Raw genomic sequence first — 26,812 nt, 5'->3', positions numbered from 1 at the left:
GTTCATTGTACGAAATCTAAATTGTCAGCACAATGGAGCTCTTCCACTCTGTACTATTTAGTTGAGTTGGATGCTCTTGTGCTGTGCGCTGACAGCATGAAGGTCTATATATATGTATTGTGTATTGTTTAGCTCGGCTACTCTGTTGACTAGCCAGCTATGTATTATATTGTATTTTTCTCATTGGGTCTGTGGCCCCGCTCCTATTGGATCAGGGGTCCACTGCCATGATATTGCGCGGAGGACGCACAAGTGCTTGATTGCCCGCACCAGACATTGTGCAAGTAGATTACGGCCTCGCTCCTAGCTGCACTAGTAGAGCAGCCGGCCTTGCTCTTGTAAGCGGAGGGCGTAAGAGTTAACCTCTGTAGCCCCGCTTTGTATATGCTGATTGCAGACAGTTTCCGGTAGAGCGTGACTATTGTCCTCGCTCCTGGGCGGCTCAGGTGCGGCCCTACGGGGCCCTTGAGGTTACTGTCTGGAGTTGTGTTGCCGAGATCCCCTAGCGGTGCACCTCGGGGCAGGCTCCCTTATCAGCTCGCTGCCTCCTCCCTTGCGACAGTTTTGTTATACAGTAACCACTCCCCCTTGGGCAGTGCTTCCGACTTGAAAGATAACGATAGGTTGCGTATGCAACCCCGGTTATCTGAAAAAGGAAGCACTGCCCAAGGGTTTCAAGGTCGCGCAGGAGTCCAAGCTCCCGGCAAAAGAGGACGAACCTGCGCTGACGTCACGTTTTATAGAACAGGAATTGGGAAGGGACCTGTTCTGAGTGACGAGCACAGGGGCTAATGGCAGCTTTGATAGAGTGACGTTTTGATCGGGTTCCCGCGGAAGTGCGCAGAAACCCCTCCCCCTTGGGCAGTGCTTCCTTTTTCAGATAACCGGGGTTGCATACGCAACCTATCGTTATCTACCATTAAATAGCCTCAATAAACATATCAATGATTAAAATACACGTAACCTAGACAATTTACTCTACATTACTCTACATCTTACATGGAAGTTTTAGCAGAGAAAATATATGTATGTGTCACAGATGGTAAAATGGGTTTTAGTTCATTGTTGTTTGGTTAATTGGTAATTTGGTTTCTAGGCTTAATTGCTTAATTCATTTGTTTTGTTCTCCCAGCTGGAAAGTTTAATGGGCAGGTGTTGGACATGATGGACCTCATTTAAATTAAGGGATAAAGGGGGGATATAAGGAGGGAATAAGGGAACAGCATGGAGAGCATGACTGAGGAGAGACTACACAGTCTCTGGGGGAACGCACTACAGCCAATGGGTGATGGTTTGAGGTGGTGGATAGAGTGGTCGGCGCACAGTGCAGTGAGCAAGGGAAGCAGTGATGGGACTGACGGCAGCCCAAAGGTGGAGATCTCTGATGTGAGCTGGAGCGAGTGTGTATTGGAACTGTGGCTTTTAATTGGACTAAGGTCAAGATGAGATCAGGATGGTTTCAGAGAAGACCGTGGAGTTTCCCCTCCCCATGGATGGTTTGTTGGACTGACGGGGGAACCTAAAGATTGTTCTCTTCAGAGAACTGGACCCTTTCATTTGCATTCATTCTGCAAACACACCAGCATGCTTAGGGCAGGACAGGCCTGGTTGCCTATAATTATGGCTTGTATGGCTGCAAGAAGAGATCTGAGTGACTGTGAAAGAGTTGCATTCGTTGGGAAGCGTTTGGCATGACCTTCACTTCAGTGACCAGGACAGCTCAACTTGCTGATGTTTCACAAGCAAAGTTGTCTAAGATGATGATGACATTATGGGTCGCATGAAACTGCATTTTTCCACCTCCATCAACCAGGTATAAGTTGATTTGCTTACTTGTGGAAGAATGGTCTGCATCCCTCCTGCAGAATTCCAGATGCTGTTAGTGCCATGATGCATACAGGCCATACTGGCCACAGGTGGTGGCCCAACACCCTATTAAATGACTTTACATTGGCATTTCCATTTTCTTGTCCACTACTTCTCTACCAGACACTTTCATTACTATATATTTAAGGTATTAACCAATATCTAATTAGAAAATATTTTGTTTTGAGAGTCACCTTTCCTGCCTTGCCTCATATTTGCAGGATGGTGTCAGTTTACTATTCCAGCATGTTTTGCATTGTAACCCAACAGCAGCTGACAAAAGCCACAAGAAATGTATTTATGTGCTCTTTGATTTATAGATAATATGAAAATAGAATCCAAATTCAGTGCCTTTACAATTAATCCTTTTAAGAAGGTCAATTCAAATCCACTATTACTGTTCTACTGTGATGGTGAAGGATATGCAATTTATTTATTTATTTATTATATATATATATATAAGAGCTAACCAGCTGGCCCTAGGACCAGGATAAAGAACAACTGTTCTAATGCATATAGTTTGAGGACTTTTGAATCCTCAGTGTCACCCTCCACTCTTTGCCGAGCTCTGGAAGGATGGCAAAAATTAAAGTTGGCCCACAAATTCCACAGGACTCAGAACTTTATTCCACTGTGTGGGGAAATGGAGCAATTCTCCTCAGGTCCACACTACACCAGCATTGGCCTTAAAAGGTCAACTTTAGGTACAAAGCAAATAAACAAAACAAAACACTAACTGGGTTTGTAAAAAGAAAACAAACTAGCTACTAACATGTAGCTTGGTCCAGCATTAAAAAGCTGACTTTGACCTTCTGCTCTTTCATGTCACACCCCAAAGACACTTTCTCTGCTCACTTCCTGCTTCCTTTATACCTTAAGCCCCGCCCCTAGTTACTCCTGGGCTTCCCTTAAATAACCAGGATGACAGGTTTCTGTAATCCCATTTCCACAACAAACCCCACACAACCACCTGACTCCTCACAATCCACCCCCATCCACCACCAATCCACCCCCATCCACCACCAATCCACCCCCCACAACACAATCCCAAGGTTAAATGAAAATACATATAAACAGGTAAGTATTTACAGAGATCTTTTATATTTAATCCACTGTTATTGTCCTTTTTAGCTGAATGTTAAATGTTTGTAAGATTGTGCATGTTCTGTGAACTCACATGTTAATGTATGTTCTTTCCCTTGTTTTCCCATGTCTGCATGCTGTGGTGGAATCCTTTTGAACAGGTAAGTCAGTGTTTTTTTGATGGTCTATAATGTCACTAGGTTCTGTCAGTCCGTGTATAGGTCAGGAACATGGCCATTACTCCTGACCACGTGATGTACCAGCATCACACTCAGAAACCCACGAACTTGCCCATTGGTGGTGACTACTGTACTTCTGTTGTCTGAAGTGAACTCACCTACACACCAGTTAAGTAGTGTGTGTTAGGAAAGCCTGGTCAGAACATAGGTGATATATACAGGGCCCAGGCCTACTTAATTGTTATTATTATTTTTGTCATTTAGCTGACGCTCTTATCCAGGGCGACTTACATTTGTACCCATTTATACAGCTGGGCATTTTACTGGAGCAATCTAAGTGAAGTACCTTGCTCAAGGGTACAACAGGGCTTACCAGGGCTCGAGCCAGCAAGGGGCCCATGGTTTGGGGAAAATTTGTTCCAAAGTATTAATAAGTCAGTTTTGCCCGTGGTCAGATTAGCTCTTGTGTGCACATGCAGTGCTGTGTCTGTGCCGCCTACCAGAATGTGATGCACTTGGGGGAGAAAAAAAAAAAAAAAAAAATCCAAGTTTGAGACGGTGGCTCAGGCCAATGCCTGGACTGCTGAACAAAAAGCCACCCAGCTCTCGGCCGCATTAGAAGGGGAGGCATTGCAGATATTGTTGGACATTGGTGATGACGAACACCTACACTATTAAGTGGTCATTCAAGATCTAAACTACCACTTCAGGGGGGCGAGCCCGCCCATCTGCGTCAGCGACTGTTTGCCCACTTACGCCTCCCCAGAGAGCCTTTAGGCCAATACGCCGCTGATATTCTTCACTTAATCCACCGGGGATACAACGAGTTCCCCCCAGCAGTACAAGAGGGCCTAGCTGTAGACGACTTCCTGCGCGGCCTCACTCCCGATGTGGTCCACCACCAGGTCTGCCTTGCTGCCCCCCTAACACTTGACGCTGTGCTGAACCAGGCGAAGCTGGTAGACGTTATCCTGCGGGAATAGTCACCGCAGCCCTAGGCTATAAATTTGCCACCCCGCTTCAACGCCCGTCGCATCCAGACCCCCGCAACCTGGTAACCTTTTGTAGATTTGGAGTCCTCACGCAGCTCCATTCAGACCAGGGAAGAAACTTGGAGTCCCGGGTGTTCAGGGTTCAAATCCTGGGTGGGGCAGTGCTTGTTGTACCCTTGAGCAAGGCACTTCACTTAGATTGCTCCAGTAAAATACCCATCTGTATAAATGGGTACAAATGTAAGTTGCCCTGGATAAGGGTGTCTGCTAAATGATGATAATGTAATGTTAATCACCTAGCTCTGATGTCCCTTGAAAGCAACATTCTGTGGACCTTAGATTTTAGTGACATCATCAAGGACTTAGCTGCTTAGGCTACTCCATGTGTGTTGCTGCACTTGGACTGAGTGACACTTGCGTTGGTGATGATGTGATGAGCCATGCAGATCAAATGTTGATGCTCCATGATTTGTTTACTGGTAACTGGTAAAAAAAACTGTGCCCCGGCATAGAAATGGTGTTACAGTGTTTATTTCAATCAGCCTTGCAATGTTGTATTATCTTATGATCATTATTTCACTCATTTCCGTTGATAGTGTATCCGAGAATATAATATTTTGGAATGTGGAAGCATTATCTTCAGCTTGCTTTGCGTGGAGACTTCAGAGACTGCGTGTCGCTACCCATTGTTTTGCAACACAGCGAATTGCTTCGATTCGAGCACTCCACCTGGTTTTGCTCAAACGATGCAGAGAGCAACATCTTTCTGGACAACCACTGAAAAGAACGTAAAGACAAATTATACAGCCAAAAAAAGTGTCTATATCAGGCCTACTTTCAACAGCATGCACTCCAACCAGATTCATTGAATGAGAAACACAGGGAAAGTATGTAGCAAGTGGGTTTTTTCACTGATGCAAGCTTGCACACCCTTTACTTTTCTGGACATATTGGCTCCATTGTCAAAACCTTGTCCTCTGCAATCAGCGATGTCAATGTCATGTTTTTGCAATACTTGCATCAGCATTTCTGGAATTTCCTGCCCACTCTTTTTTGCAAAATCAATAAACTCAATAAAAAGTTAGTTCATTTTCCATTCTGCATGTTTTGTTCTGTATGAGAGATGTCACATATTGCAGAAAAATAAATAGATTCACTCCTCTCTTTCAGAATTATGTTCAAAACACATAATTCAATAAATTCTAAGTTCTGACTTTCCCAGGATAGATAATGAGCTTGAATTTTTTCTCTCTTTCCTTGACTTTGTTTTACATTTTGTAAGTGATTATGCATAACAGGATCATAGTGCGATATATTCTAGATGCTAATAACAACGTTACATCCACAAGTTTCTCTAGTAAAGCTCTGTTATTTTCTACATGTGATTCTGTGATGCAAAGCCTGCTGCAGGTTCCTCCATTTCCAGTAACAATGCTGGTGCTGCACACTCTTCTTATGCTCTGGAAGTTTGTCATATAATTTCCACCACTTTCCAGGTGCTGCATTGAACCCTTCTTTTTTGCACAGTGTGCTAGATTACTTTTCTCCTAGCTCATTAGAAAACAGCAGACAAGGGATGCAAAATACAGCTCCTTTACTCAGGGAATGACTGACCATCAGAATCTACTGGCATATATTTATCTATTTTGGTAAGGTCAGTCTGGCTTGTTTGACAGCACTTGATGATATTTTGCCTTTTCTCTGGCCACATACCTGGGTGATTTGTGTAAAACAAGTCAGTCGCTGTTGTATCATGAGGATGGTCTGGAGATGAGTATTTTTCTTTTTCTTGCATTGCTGATGATTGAGCTATGTCAGATTCCAAATGAGTGTCTATGTTCTCACATATGGTACTACTCATAGCATCCAGAGAATCGTCTGTTGCTATTCTTTCCTCTTTTTCTTGCAGTACCACTGATTGAGCAGTGTCAGATTCCAACTTGTTTCTGTCAGCGCGGCAGGTGGTACTTAGTCCCAGGCTCTGGCTCATCCTCACGTTCTCCTTCCTCTGAAAGCACATTTTCTTCCTTTTTATTTACGAAATACTTTTAAAGAGCATACTTGCTTCTCACCTCTGATTCTTTTTTTCTGCTCCTCATTTTTCTCCTGTAAAGTCTTAAGTCTATAGTCAAGAATATATACTGAAATATGTGGGTATGGTGTTTCATGCTGTTTGGGATGTACTACTACAAACTGTGCACTCAATTTGACTGTGAATCAAGTCATACATGGGATCCCCAGTGTGATCATCAACGCATTCCATGGCATTCAGTGATAATAATAATAATACCTTTATTTATTCAGTGCTTTTTTGCTGGTGCTCAAAGCACTTTAAAGACATTATAAACAGAATAAAACAAGAAAACAATGAAAAATGTTAAAAACTGTTAATAAGATCACAATAAAATTCTGATCTATAATACAAGGATTAAAAAAAATGTTTGTGCATCTTTTTTGAGATATCTAGACTATCTTTTCTGTACACCTACCAACAGTGCCAATATTAATTCTATACAAAATGTAAATATATTAAACGGTACATTTTCCTGATATTTAACCATGAAGCTCTTGTTGTCGATCTGCCTGCATAATGTTTCCAGTCTCCTTTATTACTTCCTTCCAGGTTTTTCTTTTAAAGTATTCTAACTAGTCAAAAGCTCTCAGTGCTTAGTCCCACCTTTCATAAGTCAATTACCCAATCAGTGAAGAGATGTTTAGGAATGCAACTCTGCTCATAGGTCAGAACTGCTGTGGGGGCAGAACGTGCATGATTCCTGATTGGTTACTTGGATTTAGGAGGTGGGACCTTAGTTTTGAAAGCTTGGTGTTCTTTTTAAGAAACATAATATAAGAACATAAGAAAGTTTACAAATGAGAGGAGGCCATTCAACCTATCATGCTCGTTTGGTGTCCATTAGTATCTAAGTGATCCAAGGATCCTATCTAGTCTATTTTTAAATTTTCCCAAATTTTCAGCTTCAACCACATAGCTGAGGAGTTTGTTCCAGATTGTAACAACTCTCTTTGTGAAGAATTGTCTCCTGTTTTCCATCTTGAATGCCTTGAAGCCCAATTTACATTTGTGCCCCCGGGTGCGTGTGTCCCTGCTGATCTGGAAAAGCTCCTCTGGTTTGATGTGGTCAATGTCCTTCATGATTTTGAAGACTTGAATCAAGTCCCCACGTAGTCTTCTCTGTTCCAGGGTAAGAAGGTTCAATTCCTCAGTCTCTCAGTAGGACATTCCCTTAAGACCTGGAATAAGTCTGGTTCCTCTCCTCTGAACTGCCACTAGAGCAACGATATCTTTCTTGAAGTGTGGTGCCCAGAACTGTACACAGAATTCCAGATGAGCTCTAACTAGTGCATTGTACAGTCTTAACATTACTTCCCTTGTTTTAAATTCTACACTTTTGACAATATACCCTAACATTTTCTTTGCCATTTTTATTGCTTTCCCTCATTGTTTGGATGGGGAGAGTGTGGAGTCCATAGTGTAATTGTAGTGGATGTTTTTATTATCTGCATGTAATATCTTGCACTTGTCCACATTGCATTTCTTCTCCCAAGTGTCAGTGAACAAGTGAATATTATCTAAGTCCCTCTGAATGACCTGTGCTGCTGAGATTGTATCTGCTGAGCCACCTATTTTTGTATCATCTGCAAATTTTACAAGTTTGCTAAATTTTCCAGAGTCCAGATCATTAATATAGATTAGAAAAAGCAAAGGCCCTAGTACTGATCCCTGTGGAACTCCACTAACAACCTCACTCCAGTTAGAAGTGATTCCTCTAATCAACACCCTCTGTTTCCTATACATCAACCAGTTCATAATCCATCTACTTACATTACCCTGAATGCCTACAGCTTCCAATTTTAGGATCAGTCTTTGGTGCGGAACCTTATCAAAAGCTTTTTGAAAATCTAAGTATATCATATCATATGCTTTAATGTGATCTACAGCTGCAGTTGCATGCTCAAAAAATTAGAATGAATTAGTAAGACATGATCTGCCTACCCATGATGGGTATCTCCAAGAATATGGTTTTCATTAAGATGCTCCTCTATTTTCTGTCTAACATTTTTTCCCAACATTTTACAAGCAATGCAGGTGAGGCTGATTGGTCTGTAATTTCCTGGCTCAGTTTTGTCCCCTTTCTTGTGGATAGGTATGACATTAGCAGTTTCCCAATCATTTGGCACATCCCCTGTTCGAAGTGTTATTTGGAATAGTTTAGTTAGCGGCCTATACATTATTTCCCTAATTTATTTAAGTACTTCAATTTTTGCCCTTTATCTGTTTCACTTCTTCCTTTATTGACCTCTTGCTGTTGTAGTATTGAAAAAGCTCTTTGCATTAGTTTTAGCTCCAAGAACTTTGTTTCTTTTCTGATCCCTTTCTTAACATCTCTTTGTAGTTCAAAATATTATTTGTATTGTATTGTAGTTAATGTAATTGTGATTATTACTGTTAGAAAATGGGGAATACTGATTTCCGGGTTCATGGGTCAGCCCCGCACGGGAACAAGGGCACCATGATTGGGGGAGCCAGTCATGGGGCACGAGGGCATTTATAGGAGCACCCCAGTTCCTGGGCAGAAGTAGGACAGAAGTGATACACACAAGTGTTGCTGCATTAAGAAGCTGTTGCTGAAGCCTGTTGTGGGAAATACAAGTCCCTCCAATGATTTGTTGTTTTGGTTGTGAACACACATAGTATACAGCAGATATCACTACAATATTAATATGTGTCTGTATATATGCGCTAACATTTACAAACATAATGATATGCCCTTATACCATAGCATCAAGCACATATACCCACATATTACAGTTTACTATAATTCTTTGATCATGTACTTTTCAGGAAATAACATGAAAACTGTATGACTTTACTATTATGTTCTGCTCATGAAGTGTTCATTAGGAAATAACATGAATAAGTCATGACGTTAAAATAATTGGCTGTAAACACAAAGTGCATGTGATTAGCTTGTAAATAAGCATGACTGTTTACAAAAAACGAAACTTGGCATAACGGCGATTATAGCATAATAAAAAAAATCACATTCAAAATTGTGATGAATCCATACATTTTGTTTGCTTTTATTCATATAGCCAGTTTTGATTGGTACACGTGATTAACACAATTTGTTGCAAAGGAATTATGCATTAATTCATGAGCAACATACTGGAGAAAAAATACCCCTTCCATATGAATAAGAAAGAGCCATTAAAACATTTTGAATTCACATACTTGAATTAAATGCATTTCATCTGAGTTTTGTGTTGTACTTTTGGAATTCATGAGGAATTAATGCCCATTATTGTAAAGTGTTACTGTTTTTTGAACATGCAACTGCAGCTGTAGATCACGTAAAGACATATGATATGAAATGCAATTGATGAAATGGACAGATGTCGAATTCATTTTTATCTTGCACTCTGCTTGTCCTTTTTCTAGGTTGGACTTGTGGATGAAATAGATTTTATAAATATTATTTAATATATTTGTATTGCCCTTTTGGTAGGCTTATTTATTTGGTATTGTAATGGAGACGGAAAGGCAGGACCGCCGCTCTCAATTAATATGCGGCCATCTCTGTAGGGGCTGCAGGGAGATTAGAGAAAGGACTGTAAAAAGTTAATTAAGTGCCTGTTAATTGTTATGTATTGATTATGTACTGTATTGTTGTGTAATGTTGTTGGATGTCTTCTGTTACTGCAAGTCTGATTTGTCTTTTGTTTTTACCCTCTGTCTCTAAAGAATCAGGCTCTAAATAGCGATTCTCCCAATGTTTCTCCTGCAGTTTTTAGTTCTTTCCACTGCTATTGCTGCTTTTATAAAGGTGGATGGTGCATGTGAGAAATAAAGAGCATGTTTACTGAAAATGGTGTCTGATTCCTTGTTTTGGACCCAGAAGGGTTGGTAACAAACCAAAACTGTTACAATATGAAACTGCTTAAATTAACTGTGGATATATTTTTATGGTGCTCAGCTCAGGTGTGCATTTCAGTTGCGAAACATTTAATCAAATAGAATAAAACAGAGAGGATAGCATGTCTGATCTGTGGGCTATTGTTTTTCAATTGTAATGCCCTTTGTTACGTTTAACCAATTAGTTGAATTAACTTGTTATAAGATATTGTGAACTGAAAATATTTTGCTATTAATTTATATTTACTGCGAATAGTATTTAGTTTCTGGTCTTGGTCTGCCTGCACTAAATAAATTATTTATATTAAGTAATTATTTAGTATGTTTGTCTACTTTACCATACCACTAAAGGCCACTCCTTGCACTTCACATATTTGCCCTTTTAATTACTCTTCTACTGACATATTTTAACACACCACGTGCGTGTGATAATAGTTTTAGCAACCCGTTGGCATTCAGGTAAGACAACACTTAGTAAATTCTGTTTTTTTTTTTCATGTTGGTGTGCCGCAAGGTTTTTGGTCTTAGCAAAGTGTGCCGTGGCATTAAAAAGGGAGGGAACCACTAATCTAGACTCTGGGATAGTTAGCAAACCTGTCAAATTTGCAGATGATACTAAAATAGGTGGGTCAACAGATTAAATCTCAACAGCACAGGTTATTCAAAGGGATGTAGATAATCTGGTAGATTCAATTAAATGTGGACAAGTGCCCACAACTGGATACATGCAGGTAATAAAAATGTGCACTATAATTACACTATGGGAGGAATAGAACTAGAAGAAGTAATAAATGAGAAAGACCTAGGAGTTCATATGGACTCATCACTTCGCACATCGCAATAAAAAAGGCAAACAAAATGCTAAGAAAATTGTGAAAGATGTGGTACAAGCCTGTTGGGCTTATTTTGGTAGATTTTTATTTTTACAAGTATTGTATTGCAGGTTTTGATTAAGTTTGTGTTTGCTGAGCACTGTGTGGGTTGTGGTTTAATGAATAACACGTGAAAAATTTGAGTTTTGCACTTTAATTGATCACCTCTAGATAGCATCCTCGGATCACTTAATTCTAAATGAGCACGATGAGTTACATGGCCTCCTCTGGTTTGTAAACTTTCTTATGTCATTTGTAGCATTATGATGGGTGTATTTTGATAAGAGCATTTTAGCTCTGAGCTGAAGCACTGATCTAAAGAAGACCTCTCCCCCCAAAGTTATCAGATTTCCTTAACTCATCGGCATGGAACTGGTCTACATCAAAGTGACAGTTTTTGGGAGGATGGCACCGAGAATAGGCCAAATAGTTTGGAATCCTGCTGTGAGATGTCTGGGGAAGGGGGCCTGTAGGTAATAAAAACTCTTTGAAATGGACGAGAGCCGAAATCCAGACACAGAGCTACGAACCCAGGCCAACCGGCATTTCCAAAAGATGGCATGGATTGACATCAGTCATAAATCAAGCCCCCCTCCAATAGGACACTGGGGGCTGAAACCGAAATCCAATCTCACAAACTCAAGAACCAATCATCTATTGATCTGACAGGCGTATAAAGGGTAGCGTCTCTCTCTCTCTCTCTCTTTCTCTCTCTCTCTCTCTCTCTCTCTCTCTCTCTCTCACCTGAACCAGTAACCCGCTGCCACAGCTCAACCTGTAGCTCTGTTGCCCGAACCGGAACCAGAAATCAACTAAGTCTTTGCCGGCAACATAAGAGTTAAACTGGGAGAAGGAGATTGAGCCATACGAAGAATTCTTTTAAAGGACTTTATTAAATAAAGAACTTTACAGACTGCGCTGCCCGCCTGTGCCCACCTGATCAGTGGAGTTTTACAGCTGGACAATTGACTAAGTCGACTGTATACGAAAGTGTCAGTCATTTAAATAGCTATTATAGAAACTCGACCCTTGGAACCAAACAGGGCCCTGCTTTCCTCAAAGACTTTGTCTTCAAATAAGTACGGTGAGAGACCCTGCTTACAAAGATTTTGTGCACAACCTTGGAGCCTTCAAACCAGTGGAAAATCTGTTTGGAAAAGACTCTGCTTTTGTGAAACCCCAACTTCCAGGTGCATCGACTGAGTGGAAGTTCTTGGACAAAGCCGAACCGGACGGCCTTTGTTCCAAACCACACGGACCTCGTGCCGTGTGCTGTTATCTGAGCCCGAAGCCAGAGAGGCCTCTCTGCGACGAAGTTCAGATAAGTTTAATAGTTTGGAGTTTGTGATTCATGAAATTTGAGAAATCAATTAGAAAAGTTAATCTGTGATTCATAACTCTAGAATGTGTAATATCATTTAGTTTTGCTTAAATATAAATGTGTGTTGCATTAAACTGTTTTGTTGATAATTTTAGAAATAAAATCTGTCAATGCCGAGAAATATCTTCTCATCAACTGTTTAGTCTGAAATTGACACAAGTTAATAGACACCAGATTATAGGTGGCCCTGCCTATCCTTAATCATTGAATAATAATCAGTTAAGGGAAATTGTGGTAACAAGTATTGATAGGATCTTTCTCGGCACCTAAACGTAAATGAGACTGATATATATATATATAACGAGAAGTTACCTGACATAAATACTAACCTGCGTAGTTATTTAATGTCCGACTAACAATACTAATGAGAGACTCACCTTCGTCTTACTAATCGGTATTGTAGTCAATGTGTTTATATCTTTTTTGTTTAATGATTTGTGTGATATCATATGCAATCCCATGGTCTTTGATTTGGTCACGGAAGTGATTTGTCTTTGATTTGTTGATCTAGAGTTGAATTTTAATTAGTTTTTCCCTTTTGTATAATTAGTGTAGTGCTACACTTAGTCTTTGTTTTTGAATAAATTTGACAATTTATATCTTTGGAATTGGTGTCTGTGTCCAATTATTACAGAAATTCCAGGATTCGTGATAAGGTGATACTATAAATCCACTTCTTTAATTGAAATGTATAAGTGTACCTTACGCTACACATTATTGATTGTAGTGAGTAACAGGTGTGTACAGGTGTGGTTGTTCCCTTTCCCTTGTTTACTTCTATATATATTTACCGACTGTCTGGACAAGGAAAAAGCTGTCTAACTCCCGGTGTCTCTTTTCAGGTTTGGATTGTGGTTTGTTTTGGTTATGATGTGTTTGGAGAGAAAGCTGTCTAACTCTGGGTGTCTCTGTTCAGTCCAAAGTTTGCTGCTGTAATTTGCCGACCATGTCACTCCGCATTGCTGGTGGCGAAGTCTGCGTTGGAGCTGGTCTGCTGAGTCCATAATGAGCTGCAGTGGCTTGCATCGCTCCACACTGTAGACACAGAGCTGGACTATTGCTATGCCTGTGAAACTGTCATGCCTACATCCTAACCACTAGATGTCACTCTTGCCTAATGATTGAATTGTCTGACACACCTGCTTCCCCTTCTGATTCTCTTTCTCTCTGTGTATATAAACCCCGTTGTTACGATCAGTCCTCGCTAAGTCTTGTTAATGTCAGTTACACTTCTAAGCCTTCTATTCTTGTTTCCTGATCCTCTGTATTTTGACCCATGCTACACCCTTTGTTGTTTGATTCCCAGATTCCCTTTGATAGCCTGTTTGCCTGATCCCGACCTACTGACTGTGCTTAGACCTTGAGTTTCACCTTGCCCTTGTTACACCATATTGCTGGCCCTAGACGTCCTGCTTGCCTCGACCTTTCCCTTTCATGCTCTGCTCCTGGATCCGCCTTCTCTAAGGCGCCCTGGCATTACAGAAGACTTAGCCCTTACTATGGATCCAGCAGAGCTCTCCCAAATACAAACTGCACTCACAAATCAAGGAGCCATGCTCGGCAATCACGATAAGATGCTAAAAGAGATGGCCGAGACCCTAAACAACTTCTTACAGGCTCTCCAGCGGGGCGCATCTGCTCCCGTTGCTGCCCCCCCGATGCTGCTGCTGATGCTGCTGCCATGGCTCCAGACGATGCTGCACCTGTTGCTACTACTAAGCCAGTTCGGCTGGCCATACCAGACAAATACGTTGGGTCTCCAGACCACTGTGATGGATTTATACTCCAGTGTTCGCTATATTTTGCCCATCAGCTGAACTCTTTTCCAAGTGATGCAGCAAAAATAACATGTATAACTACCCTTCTGTCTGGAAAAGCACTACAGTGGGCGTTAGCTATATGGGAGCAGCAAGGAGATATCACTCGCTCCCTCTCCGATTTTTTAGCACATTTCAAGGATGTGTTTCATCATCCCGCGGAGGGAAGGGAGGCGGGTGAGCAACTACTTTCCCTACATCAAGGAACCTCAGCGGCGGCAGAATACTCCCGGACATTGGCAGTGAGCAATGGATGGAATGAGAGGGCACTCATTACGGTGTTCAGATGGGGTCTTCACCCGGATCTACAGTCGGTGTTGGCATGCTGGGACAACTCCCTAGGACTGGAATGGCTTATCCAGATGGCAGTCCGTTTCGACAATCTGTTAAAGACCCGTAAGAGAAGACCCACCACTGATCAATGGCACCAACTGCCCAGAACCTCACAGATGCCCACCTCCGCATCCGACGTAGAACCCATGCAGCTCGGCCAGCCCCGTATTATGGCAGAGGAGAGACAGAGAAGAGTACAACATCATCTTTGTCTCTACTATCGAGTGATCTTCAAAAATAAAGTTATTGTCAGCAACTAGTATAGATATGCAAAATAACTTATCCAATATAGATAGGCTTAATGTGAAAATTTCAAATGGAAGCAAGTGGCTTTTATTTTTCATTAAAATCCATAGCACCATCATGTTGGCTGGCAAGCCCAGAACGAAGGTGCTTAATTCCACAGTTACTCCTAATATACTTCCAGCAGGTCTGTCTTTACAGTAATCAAAGAAGAACTCAAAGAAAAGGGTCTGTGCTATACTGGTGTTGGGTATGGTAGTAGAGTTTCCTGGCATCTCCATTGAAGCAGAGTGACACGTTTCTGCTGGACCTGCAAAAATAATTAATTATTTTGCAGTTTTCTATATAATACAATACTGTACAATAATGTATTATGAATGAAAAGGTAAATGCTGTTCTTTCAATTTAAAAGCATTTCCCAAAGTGGTGGTGGTCCATGACAATTTGTCCTCCTCAATTCGTCTCAATGACAATTCGCCCCATTGTACATGCGTTCTCCACTTGTAACCATGAGTTCAATAACTTATTGTAGAGCCATACAACACATATACATATATATATATATATATATATATATATATATACACTCACCTAAAGGATTATTAGGAACACCTGTTCAATTTCTCATTAATGCAATTATCTAACCAACCAATCACATGGCAGTTGCTTCAATGCATTTAGGGGTGTGGTCCTGGTCAAGACAATCTCCTGAACTCCAAACTGAATGTCTGAATGGGAAAGAAAGGTGATTTAAGCAATTTTGAGCGTGGCATGGTTGTTGGTGTCAGACGGGCCGGTCTGAGTATTTCACAATCTGCTCAGTTACTGGGATTTTCACGCACAACCATTTCTAGGGTTTACAAAGAATGGTGTGAAAAGGGAAAAACATCCAGTATGCGGCAGTCCAGTGGGCGAAAATGCCTTGTTGATGCTAGAGGTCAGAGGAGAATGGGCCGACTGATTCAAGCTGATAGAAGAGCAACTTTGACTGAAATAACCACTCGTTACAACCGAGGTATGCAGCAAAGCATTTGTGAAGCCACAACACGTACAACCTTGAGGCGGATGGGCTACAACAGCAGAAGATCCCACCGGGTACCACTCATCTCCACTACAAATAGGAAAAAGAGGCTACAATTTGCACAAGCTCACCAAAATTGGACAGTTGAAGACTGGAAAAATGTTGCCTGGTCTGATAAGTCTCGATTTCTGTTGAGACATTCAGATGGTAGAGTCAGAATTTGGCGTAAACAGAATGAGAACATGGATCCATCATGCCTTGTTACCACTGTGCAGGCTGGTGGTGGTGGTGTAATGGTGTGGGGGATGTTTTCTTGGCACACTTTAGGCCCCTTAGTGCCAATTGGGCATCGTTTAAATGCCACGGCCTACCTGAGCATTGTTTCTGACCATGTCCATCCCTTTATGACCACCATGTACCCATCCTCTGATGGCTACTTCCAGCAGGATAATGCACCATGTCACAAAGGTCAAATCATTTCAAATTGGTGTCTTGAACATGACAATGAGTTCACTGTACTAAACCTGCCCCCACAGTCACCAGATCTCAACCCAATAGAGCATCTTTGGGATGTGGTGGAACAGGAGCTTCGTGCCCTGGATGTGCATCCCACAAATCTCCATCAACTGCAAGATGCTATCCTATCAATATGGGCCAACATTTCTAAAGAATGCTTTCAGCACCTTGTTGAATCAATGCCACGTAGAATTAAGGCGAAAGGGGGTCAAACACAGTATTAGTATGGTGTTCCTAATAATCATTTAGGTGAGTGTATATATATATATATATATATATCTTCAGCCTATATGGAACCACTTCCATTAGAGTGTGGCCAAAGTTTACATGTTACACAAACTCCATTCTTATTTATACCAGCTCAGTGCTTATAAGTGAGAATAATTACATTATTGTCCTTTTACTTACAGGAGTTGGGTAAGTATATCATCTTATTAACATCCAGAGGTGATTCTAGGGTATGTGGGGGCCCCAGGAAAAATAATTCCTGACGGTGATGCCACACGGGCGGTGGGGAGGCGTCAGAGTTTTCTTCCATGAGAGCGAGGAGGGGGCGGACCGGGGCCCCAGGCAATTGCCTTGGATGCCTACCCCCTTGCGACACCCCTGTTAATATCATTCACCACTGATCTCAGAAATTCAATAAATCATTTTGAAACAGAGGACTAAAGACATGCAAAGGTTAAAAAGATTAAGTTTCTAAAAGTAGAGTGCACATACAGTTGTTAATTCCAGGCAAGGCTTATGTTGTGCAATGTGGCTTTCCAATTCATCAGGCAGTAATTGACACAATCTAGATGTTGTTGCTGTATGAGAGGGAAAGTGCTGTACACAATGATCTCAGTTATGTTTTTCCTTATTGACTGACTTTGGTTAAGGGAAGGTGCAGCAGGTGAAAAATCTGTCTTTAATACACAGCTATGATTGCCGAGATAATGGATATACAATGGTTAACATACTTAACGTACTTTAATAATACCACTTTCGTAGAATACTTCTCACTACAGGAAAATACATTGTTCATAATTACCGTAGACAGAGACTTATTTCAATATAAGTGTATGATGATGATGATGACAGACAGACAGAAACAGTGTCCTACAGATGTATTCATAGCCCTGAATACATAGGAACCAAAAACATCATATGTATGGCAAGCCAAATTTGTCATTTAGAGATATCTCAAAATACAATTCAAGATATCTTAAATTGAATTCAAGATATCTCAAATTGAATTCCTGTCTAATTTGCGATCTCAGATTCAATTTGAGATATCTCATATTGACTTCCTGTGAAAATACTGTATGTTTTGTATGAACTTCCTTTCCTATTTCAAGATATCTGAAATAGAACAGGAAGTCAATTTGAGATATCTCGTATTGAATTTGAGATATCTCAAATAGGACAGGAAGTGAATTTGAGATATCGCAAATGCAATTTGAGATATCTTGAAATTGAAGTTAATTTGAGATACCTCAAATTCAATTTGAGACATCTCCAATTGCATTTGAGATATCTCGTTTAAAAATCCAATTTGAAATATCTTGAAATGTAGCGTTAAACGAGATATGTAAAATTGACTTCCTGTCCTATTTCAGATATCTTAAAATAGACAGGAAGTTAATACAAAACATACAGCATTTTCACAGGAAGTCAATTTGTGATATCTCAGATTGACTTCCTGTCCTGTTCCAGATATCTCAATTTGAATTTGAGATATCTCAAATTAGACAGGAAGTCAATCTGAGATATCTGAAATTGAATTTAAGATATCTGAAATTCAATTTGAGATATCTTGAAATGGAGTTAGTTTGAGATATGTATAAATTACAATTTGGCTTGCCATACATATGAAAATAAAGATTTACATATTGGATAATGGGTCATGCTGAAATCTTAAACTATTGTACTGTAATCTTATAAGCACTGCACAGAGCAGTCAACCAAGCAGACATTTGATGGTATTTATAAATCTGTTGGACTTTTTGCATTACTGCATTGGTGGTTAAAAATATCTCTCTACAATTTAATGCTATGTTGTTACTTGAGATGAGAAATACTGGAGTTGTATGGTTGTGCTCAAAATCTTGAATACTTAACTCATTCTTGCTAAATTTGTAGTTTAGATCTGTATGTAAATATTTTATTTAATAACTCACAATTGGTAACTTGTAGATTGCATATGTCATTGTGTATGTCATCGGCAGATTCTTAGCTTTAATGTTGTGTATTTGGTAATCACAGTCTCACTCAATAGAGTTTGAGATCTATGAAAATCACAAATACCTTTGAAGTACTTGAAAACAAAAAAAACAGAAAAACAAATAAAAATGGAAGGAGTGCATTAGAGTCCATAGAGCAAAAACATGAACAACCCCCGCCCCCCCCCCCACACACACACACTATATAAAGATAACTCTGTGTTGAATATGGACAACATACAATATATATAGAATAGTCTGCAATACAACATGTACTTAATGCATTAGCATTCCATAAATTCAAGTCTCATTACCAAGAAAACTAAACAAAACAACAAAAACACCAACAAAACCCCAAGGAAACTTAACTTTCCTCAGTAATCCATAGAAATCCAAATATAGGGTGCAAAATGTAAAAATGCAATTTAATTTTCACGTCTTTTTTCACAGATATAACTTAAATCTTTTGTTTTTGCAAATTTTGTAAATGATTTTTTGACATTTATAAACATTTCAAATTGTTTAATAAATACTTATGATATCCTAACTATGGACTTTGCAAATTAAACATTTAAGTTTGAAATAAATATCTAACTTAAATATTCTCATTAAATACACATTTAGCTGTTAAATAAATGTTTAGCTTGAATCTAAATGTGAACTCTAAATCTCCAGACTCCAGTACATATAGATAGCCCCACAATTGTGTAAAAATAGTAGTTTATTTATTAATACTATTGATCACTACTATGGTGAACCTTTCACTTCCGCCTATTGCCATCTTTAAGTTCATACGTTTGTAAAAGCTCTGTCAGCATGTCAGGATACATGTGATACTAAACTACGCCACATTCCCCTCTGAAGCGTGTAACATGTAACCCCAATTTTTTCCCTGTTTACTGTCAAAATGCATGTAGCAGTTTGAGGATGTGTAGCCCTTCCACCCCAAGTAAATCAAATAAGAATAGAGCTGTATATCTAGAGAAATGAGAAGGAAAATGTATTCTGACCATTGAGCTCTGATAATAATGTCTGAAAAGTCACCAAATGAGCCTGTCCTTACCAAAACCCTAATTTTGTTTATATGCTATACAATTCAGAATGTATAGGGTTTTAAGGACCGTTCCTCTCACAGCTATGACCACTGAATTTTCAGGCATGTGCTGCATATTCAGGCACATTTCAATATATAAGATTGTATCAAACATATCTGTTACCGTTCTCTTAACCCTATTCTTACAACCAATCAATATATTGAAATGTATCTAGTATCAACAATAACACAGTGAACTAAATTATATTCAGGCAGTGTCCCTTTTATATGACAAAAATAATACAATATAGGAATTTTGTCACCATTGTTTCTTATATATGGCTGTTTATGTGTGTTTTTCCACTGACATTTTAAGATTTACTTTTCTACACAAGTTTAGTTAAATGAAGGAGAGCAATAAGTAGGACTTACCTTTCCCACAAGTGAAGGTTTCTAATGCAGTGAGGAGCTTGTATTTCTGCAGAAACTCATTTGTTCTACATATTCATGAGACAGCAGTTACAATTGCTACTTGCACCATGGTACTAAAATTGTTCAGTGCTTGTATTACACTTTTTCACAATTGTTAACACACGTTTGCTAAAAGTTAATCTCATGTATTCAAAACCCTAAACACAAACCAATTAGCCAATTTCCCTAAACCCCACAGAAATCTTGCAAAATGAAACACAGCAATCGAAATCATGTACTCTTAAAAACTGCATCCAAATGAGACACACACACAATCAAATGAATAGAACTTAGTGACAATCAATATCACACTAATGTGACATATTTAAAGACTACTATCAGAACCCATATCAGTGTAAAAAGTAAGATATATTATGTTCATGTATACTCAAAAGTAGGAGCACAAATACAAGAAAAAGTTTCATATTTCCAAATGACTCAATACATTTCAAACAGCATAATATAAGCAAACATACAGTAAATTATATTTTACATATGCAAAGGAAGAGCCTACATTGTACTACTGTATGTTACATGAATTGTATGAAATAGATAAAGAATCCATGAAAGGTAAAAAATACTTATGTCTGTTGTTTTGGTCCGGCCACAGGTTTTCATCAATATCACAGGGGATGTTCTCCTTGGCCAGATAATGGGGGGATATCATCTGTCATGCCAATGGGAATTCTCCACAGGCCTCCTCCATTGCCTGGAGAAGGACCATACCCTAATAGGATTTGTGAGTGTACACCTTCCACCAGCATGATAAAAAAACTCCATGGGATTAAGAAATGGATGATAGAGAAGTGTAAACCATGGATGGTCATGGAACTAGTTGCTGACCTGAGCAGCTCGATGAATGAGAACATGCATGTGCTGCTCAGGGTCACCTGGTCCTCTCTGCTCTGGCAGAAAAAGATTGTTCTATAGGGTGTTCAGGAAATGAAGGAGATGGGCAGTGGGGGTCTGGCCCCAGGGTGGCATGGTGCTGGAGACCCCATTGTGGCTCATAGCTGTGTAAATGGTAACATTTCCCCTGGGCTGGCCAGATACCTCAATTATGGCGCCTTAAAATATAATGTTCCTTCCTCTCCTCTTCATCTACTTCTACTTGTCTCTGCCAAGTTTACTTCCATTATTCCCCAAACACAGGAGTACACACCTGAGGCCTTTTTATCCATACAAAAGGTTTGATTATTATTATTAAATTATTATTATTATTATTATTTCTTGGCAGATGCCCTTATCCAGGGCAACTTACAACATAAGTGCAAAACAAAGTGCAAAAATACAGATAAGTTAACTAAAACATAGCAATTAAAAATATAATACATTTTACAAAATCCAATTTACAATTTCACAGGCAAGTACAGTAAGTGAGGTCCTACATCCTGGATGGTAAAGCTAAGTGCTGTCAAGATGTAGGGTCATAGTCAAGGGTTACGGGAAAGGGAGCAAGGAGGAAAACAGTGGATTCGAAGAGTGATTGGAAGGAAGACTTCTTGGCTGAGGTGAGTGAGGAGGAGAATATGGATAGTAGAGAGCGGTAGACTTCGAGGGCAGCTGGGAGTTTGGTCCTTTTCCACTTCTGTTTGGCAGCACGCAGACTAGTTCGGGTTGAGCGGAGAACAGCAGACAGCCAAGACTGAGGAGGGGAGGGACGGGCAGGACGAGACGCGAGAGGACAGTCAATTGAGGAGGTGAGGGAGGAGAACAAAGAGGAGGTAGCACAGTTGACAGATAGATGGGAAAAACAGTCAATGGAAGGTAAGAGGGTGAGGGCAGTGGAGACCAGGGTGGAGGGGGATACAGAGAGGAGATTATGGTGGAAGGTGACAGAGGGAGTGGGGAGGGAGGGGAGGGAAAGGGAGAAGGAGATTAAGTGGTGGTCACGGAGAGTGTTGAAGGGGAGCAGCCTCTAGAGAAGATGTCCAGCTGGCGGCCAGCCCTGTGAGTGGGGGGAGACGGGGAGAGAGAGAAGTTAAACGAGTGAAGGAGGGGAAGAAATCCGGCACAGTGGGAAGGGTTGGAGAGGTGGATGTTGAAGTCTCCCAGGAGGATGGAAGGTGAGGACAGCGAGGGGAGGGAGGAGAGAAGAAAGTCGAGTTTGTCCAGGAAGGAGGTGGGTGGACCGGGGGGACGGTAGAGAACTAGAAGGAAGAGGTGAGAGCGAGGGGTGATTTCCACTGCATGTGGGTCGAGATAGAGGAGAGAGAGGGGGGGACAGAGAAGAGGAGAGAAGGGGAGAGCAGGAGCCCTGTTCCTCCTCCCCGCCTGGTAGGACGAGGGGAGTGGGACAAGACGAACAGAGAGGATAAGGCAGCAGGGGTGGTAGAGTTGTCTGGGGAGATCCAGGTCTCGGTGAGAGCGAGGAAATCCAGAGACTGGTGGGAGGCAAAGGCAGAGATTAAGTCGGCCTTGTTGGAAACTGAGTGGCGGCTCCACAGGCCCCCAGTGAGTGGAGTAGAGGGGAGGGAGGAGGAGGGGAGAGGCAGAGAGATGAGGTTGGAGGGATTAGGGAAACAATGGCGCACAGGTGCACGCCGAGAAGACAGAGCAGGACGGGAATCGGCGAGATCGTCATGGTTGCCTGTTGTTGCTGTGCAGCGTCTCCTCTAAGTCTCCTCCTTGCTGGAGTCCCCGCAGCTAGAGTCCCTGCCCTTTGGAGATGGGGCCCTTCGCAAGGGGGGCACTGAAGGCTGCTGGCGTTGACTGCTGGCGCAGAGGTGTGGGGGGCTGTTAAATACGACACCTGTAACTAATTAGGACAGAGCACACCTGTGTTGCATTAAATGACAAGGCTGGTCAGGATGGCCCTCCCTCCCATGCAGGACTGCTAATAGCACAATGGCTGCTTAATACAGACAAAGACAGTGCCAGACACATGCAGTTACACTGAACAATAGCTTGTAGTAATGTTAAACAAATGCTAAATCACAGCCTACAGTGTAACGCTTCCGATTACAGCCATTGCGTGTCGAGTGCGCTAAGTAACTTACTAAATTCGCTAACAAACAGTCTCTGCTCTTACTACAAAACAGGTGCAGAATATACAATTCGTAGATAAACAACAAACCACGTAAACAATCAATGTAACTTAACTAAACTAGGAAACGCGAGAGAAAAAGGGATACTTATGCCATGGGGCACACTGTAGCCAACTACGCCACCTGGTGGTAAAAGATTAGATTTTAGTTGTGAAGTTTGTGCCAAATATAGAGAATTGTGTTGTGTTTTGCCAAATGTGTGTCACAAAATTGCAATCTTAGAGGAAAACAGATACTGTGCCAGCAGTATTGAAGATTTGGTGTTTGGTTCTAGTAAATGGTACAGGTGTTGGTCATTGTGTCTCAAGTTCAGGTTTCAGTGTGTAAACAATTGGGAAAACTGTAATATGGCATTTCATTTAACTTAGTACTAATTATGTTGTCCTGTGCAGATAGAAATGTTTTTTAAATATGATGAAGGTAATAAATGAACTGCCTGCAAAGCTCCTATGTCGGGAGATGAGTGCTGCACCTACATATTGTGTGGGAAAATCATGACAAATCTGAAGAGGCACCTAAGAATTCGCCATCCAGACACATTTTCTCAAAGGTAACAGCCAGCAATCAGATAAGTTATCTAGCAAGCGATTTCTCTTATTAAAAGGTTTGAAATTGTGAATGTTCCAACCATCCATCATATGTGTTTTGAGGTTTAATTTCTAAAGCTTTCTATGATCCATATTTAGGTAACTACCTTCTGAACCTAATGTAGGAGAAACTTTCCCTCAATAAAGTAAATGTATCTTCATGATATTCTACTTGTTGAATACATTTAATTAAATTAGTACATTTAAAGTGACAATTTTATTTACACAGCTATCAGGGTTAAACAACAATTTCATCCCAAATTGCTCAATTTTAAATATAGTATTTTTGACCACTGTAAAAGCCGGACACAATGAGGGAGATTCCGGTGGTGTCCGGGTTTTATTGGGGTTCATGGGACAAACACAAGGGGGTAAAACAAGCAAAGCAAAACAAAAACGTCCACATAAAATAGGGAGCTCCGGGCAGTTAGGGTTGTAGGCCTCAGTTCTTCTTCTCGGCGGTTAGCTGCCCCCGTCGGGGAGGGAGAGGGATTAAATAGACAAGGCACAGCTGCCGCTGACGTCACAGTCGCCTCATTGCCCGCAGCCGTGAGTCCGCAGCCTGTTAGCGAGGGAGCGACAACACAGCTGCACACATGAGCACCTCATCAGCGGACATCAGCAGCAGCCATGCCCTGACAGACAGTGGCCTGTCACAACCACTGTAACGTCCTCAAGGACAGGATCCAAGTGCAGGCGTTGTGTTGATGCAGATTATCCGACAAGGGCAAACAAGAGAGAGAGAGAGAGTAAACAGGGACAGTCCAGGGTCAGTCGATCGAGCGAACAGGCTAGTGGGGAAATCCAAGAGGGGTGAATGAGACAGGAAACCAAGGGGTCAAAAACCACGGTTAGGCTATCAAGAAACAAGGCTTAGCATCAATCCAGGAGAGAATGCAAGACTTCAAAATTATGCTTGGAAACAGAGGGGTTTAAATACTATGTAGGGGAGAGGGCTTGAACTAGGTGAAGGAGTGATTAACTAATGGTAAGAGAGGAGGAAAAAACAGGTGCACATGGAAGGAAAGAATGTGGAGAAACTGGTTGGGCTGGATAGAGGAAAGGAGAAGCACTAGGTTTAGTATTCGGGAGAGGGAGACCTCTGGTGGTGAACTAAGGTAGGAGCAGGGGAGACCGTGACAACCACATTACTCAAATGTCTGTGGAATGTAGTATAAATGTCCAGCTGTTTTTGTTTCAAGGCCTGACTTCACAATGCATTGCAACAACGAAATTTAGGTGGTGCCATTGGGGGCAGTCAGGCCATAGGAAATAATGCAAGCTGAGGGGTTATGAGTTTTATTGAAAGAAATGGGTTTTAGACTTTTGCATTTGGGGATGAAATTATGCTTTATGTGCCAGGATAATACCAGTCCCCCCACCTGGGAAACATTTTGGTTATTGCTCTAGATGCAGAAACAATACAATACTGCCACCAAATGTACTCTTGATCTCCAGTTTTTAAATCAATAAAATAAAAATAAAATGTTAAATAAAGTGTACATTTATGATTAAAACAGATGGTAATTTTCATCAACTAAAATAAATTACATTTTAGTCAACTTTGTTTTGGCAAAATTGAATGTGGTTGGCATGACTAAAATATGACTAAATCTTATATGTATTTTAGTCTAAAGACTAAGACTAAATCAAAAACATGTGGCAAAAACAACACTGCCTGTGACCCTGCTGTGCTCTCAGTGAGAACTCTATTATCTCTCTCTCCATGATGCTGCAGTTTCAGCATTCAGCAACTTGCTTCATCATATCTCTTCACTGGCTTCCCATATCAGCTTGTATCAAATTCAAGTACCTTATCCTTACTTGTTTCTCCCCCATACCTATTTGTGATTACAATTTAGGATGGTATAATTGGAATAAAATAATTGGAAATTCCAATTTTATATTTTATTAAACAATACAGAGTTTCCTTCATGACCCTGCATGTAGTGTCATAGACCATCTGTGAGAGTCAGCTGGATCCTACTGCTTTTTAAATAAAACAACCTAATCCATTCATATGGAATTACATGTTCCTTTTTGTTTATGTGGAGCAGCACATGTTATTTGATCCTACACATTCAAATCTATGAGTGATAGAGTAATTTATTTAAATATCTCTCTGCAAAAGAGTCAAGTTGTTTAGTGGTCACAAATGCTAGTCTGACGATTTGTTGCCTTGGATATGATAAGAGTTGGATGGAAAACTATAGACATATTTAGCAGTCAATTACCTATCTAAACTTTCATCCATTGAATCAGTGGCTTGTCAGATCCAGTATTTAAATCACATTTTAAGAATAAGCAGTTCAAACACAGAACACAGAATCGCTAAGCCATAGGCACAGAATTTGCATTTCAAGGATTTATTACAAAACATCTTTCCTCAGCATATTTTGAGTAACTGAATGAGCTAGATCTTCTTTGAAGTTAAATTTGACTCCATCTGGTGGGAGTCAGATTACTGACCCAAGTTTTTCATGGTACAATAAGAAACTAAACAGCACACATTTTATTAATTTGAAAAAATGATAGTTTGTGAATGCAACCCCACTTATCTGAGAAATGAAGCATGCCCAATGGGGAGGGGTTTTAGCTAGGGTTTTAGTCCATTGGAACGTCATCGAAAACATCTGTTGGCTCCTGGGTCAGTCACTCAAAACACGTCCCTTCCTGTTTCCTGCCTTTAAAAAAGGTGAAGCGCACAAAGAAACTTCCTTTTTGCCATGAGACTTGTACTCCCGCACAACCTTGCAGCCCTTGGGCAGTGCTTGTTTTCTGAGATAACTGGGGTCGCATTCGCAACCTATTTGTATCTTTCTAATCCGAAGCATAAAATATTAAAATTGACACTTATAACAGGGGATGCGCCAACTAATTGGAAAACTACAAATGTCATACCTATCCAGAAGAAAGGGGACAAAACTGAACCAGGAGATCAGGAAATCAGTCTCACCTGTATTACTTGTAACTTTTTAGAAACGAATATTAGACAGAAAATAGAGAAGCATCTTAATGAAGAACATATTATTGGTGATAGTCAACATGGGTTTACTAATTTATTAGTTTTTTTAACATGCAACTGCAGCTGTAGATCACATGAAAGCATATGATATGATATACTTAGATTTTCAGAAAGCTTTTGAGAAGGTTCTGCACCAAAGACTGATATTAAAATTGGAAGCTCTAGGTATTGTAGTTATTAATGGACACCAAATGAGCACGATGACCTTAT

This window comes from Amia ocellicauda, chromosome 16 (assembly GCF_036373705.1).
Source record: "Amia ocellicauda isolate fAmiCal2 chromosome 16, fAmiCal2.hap1, whole genome shotgun sequence".
Lineage (NCBI taxonomy): Eukaryota > Metazoa > Chordata > Actinopteri > Amiiformes > Amiidae > Amia > Amia ocellicauda.
Note: the sequence above shows the minus strand (reverse complement) of the source record.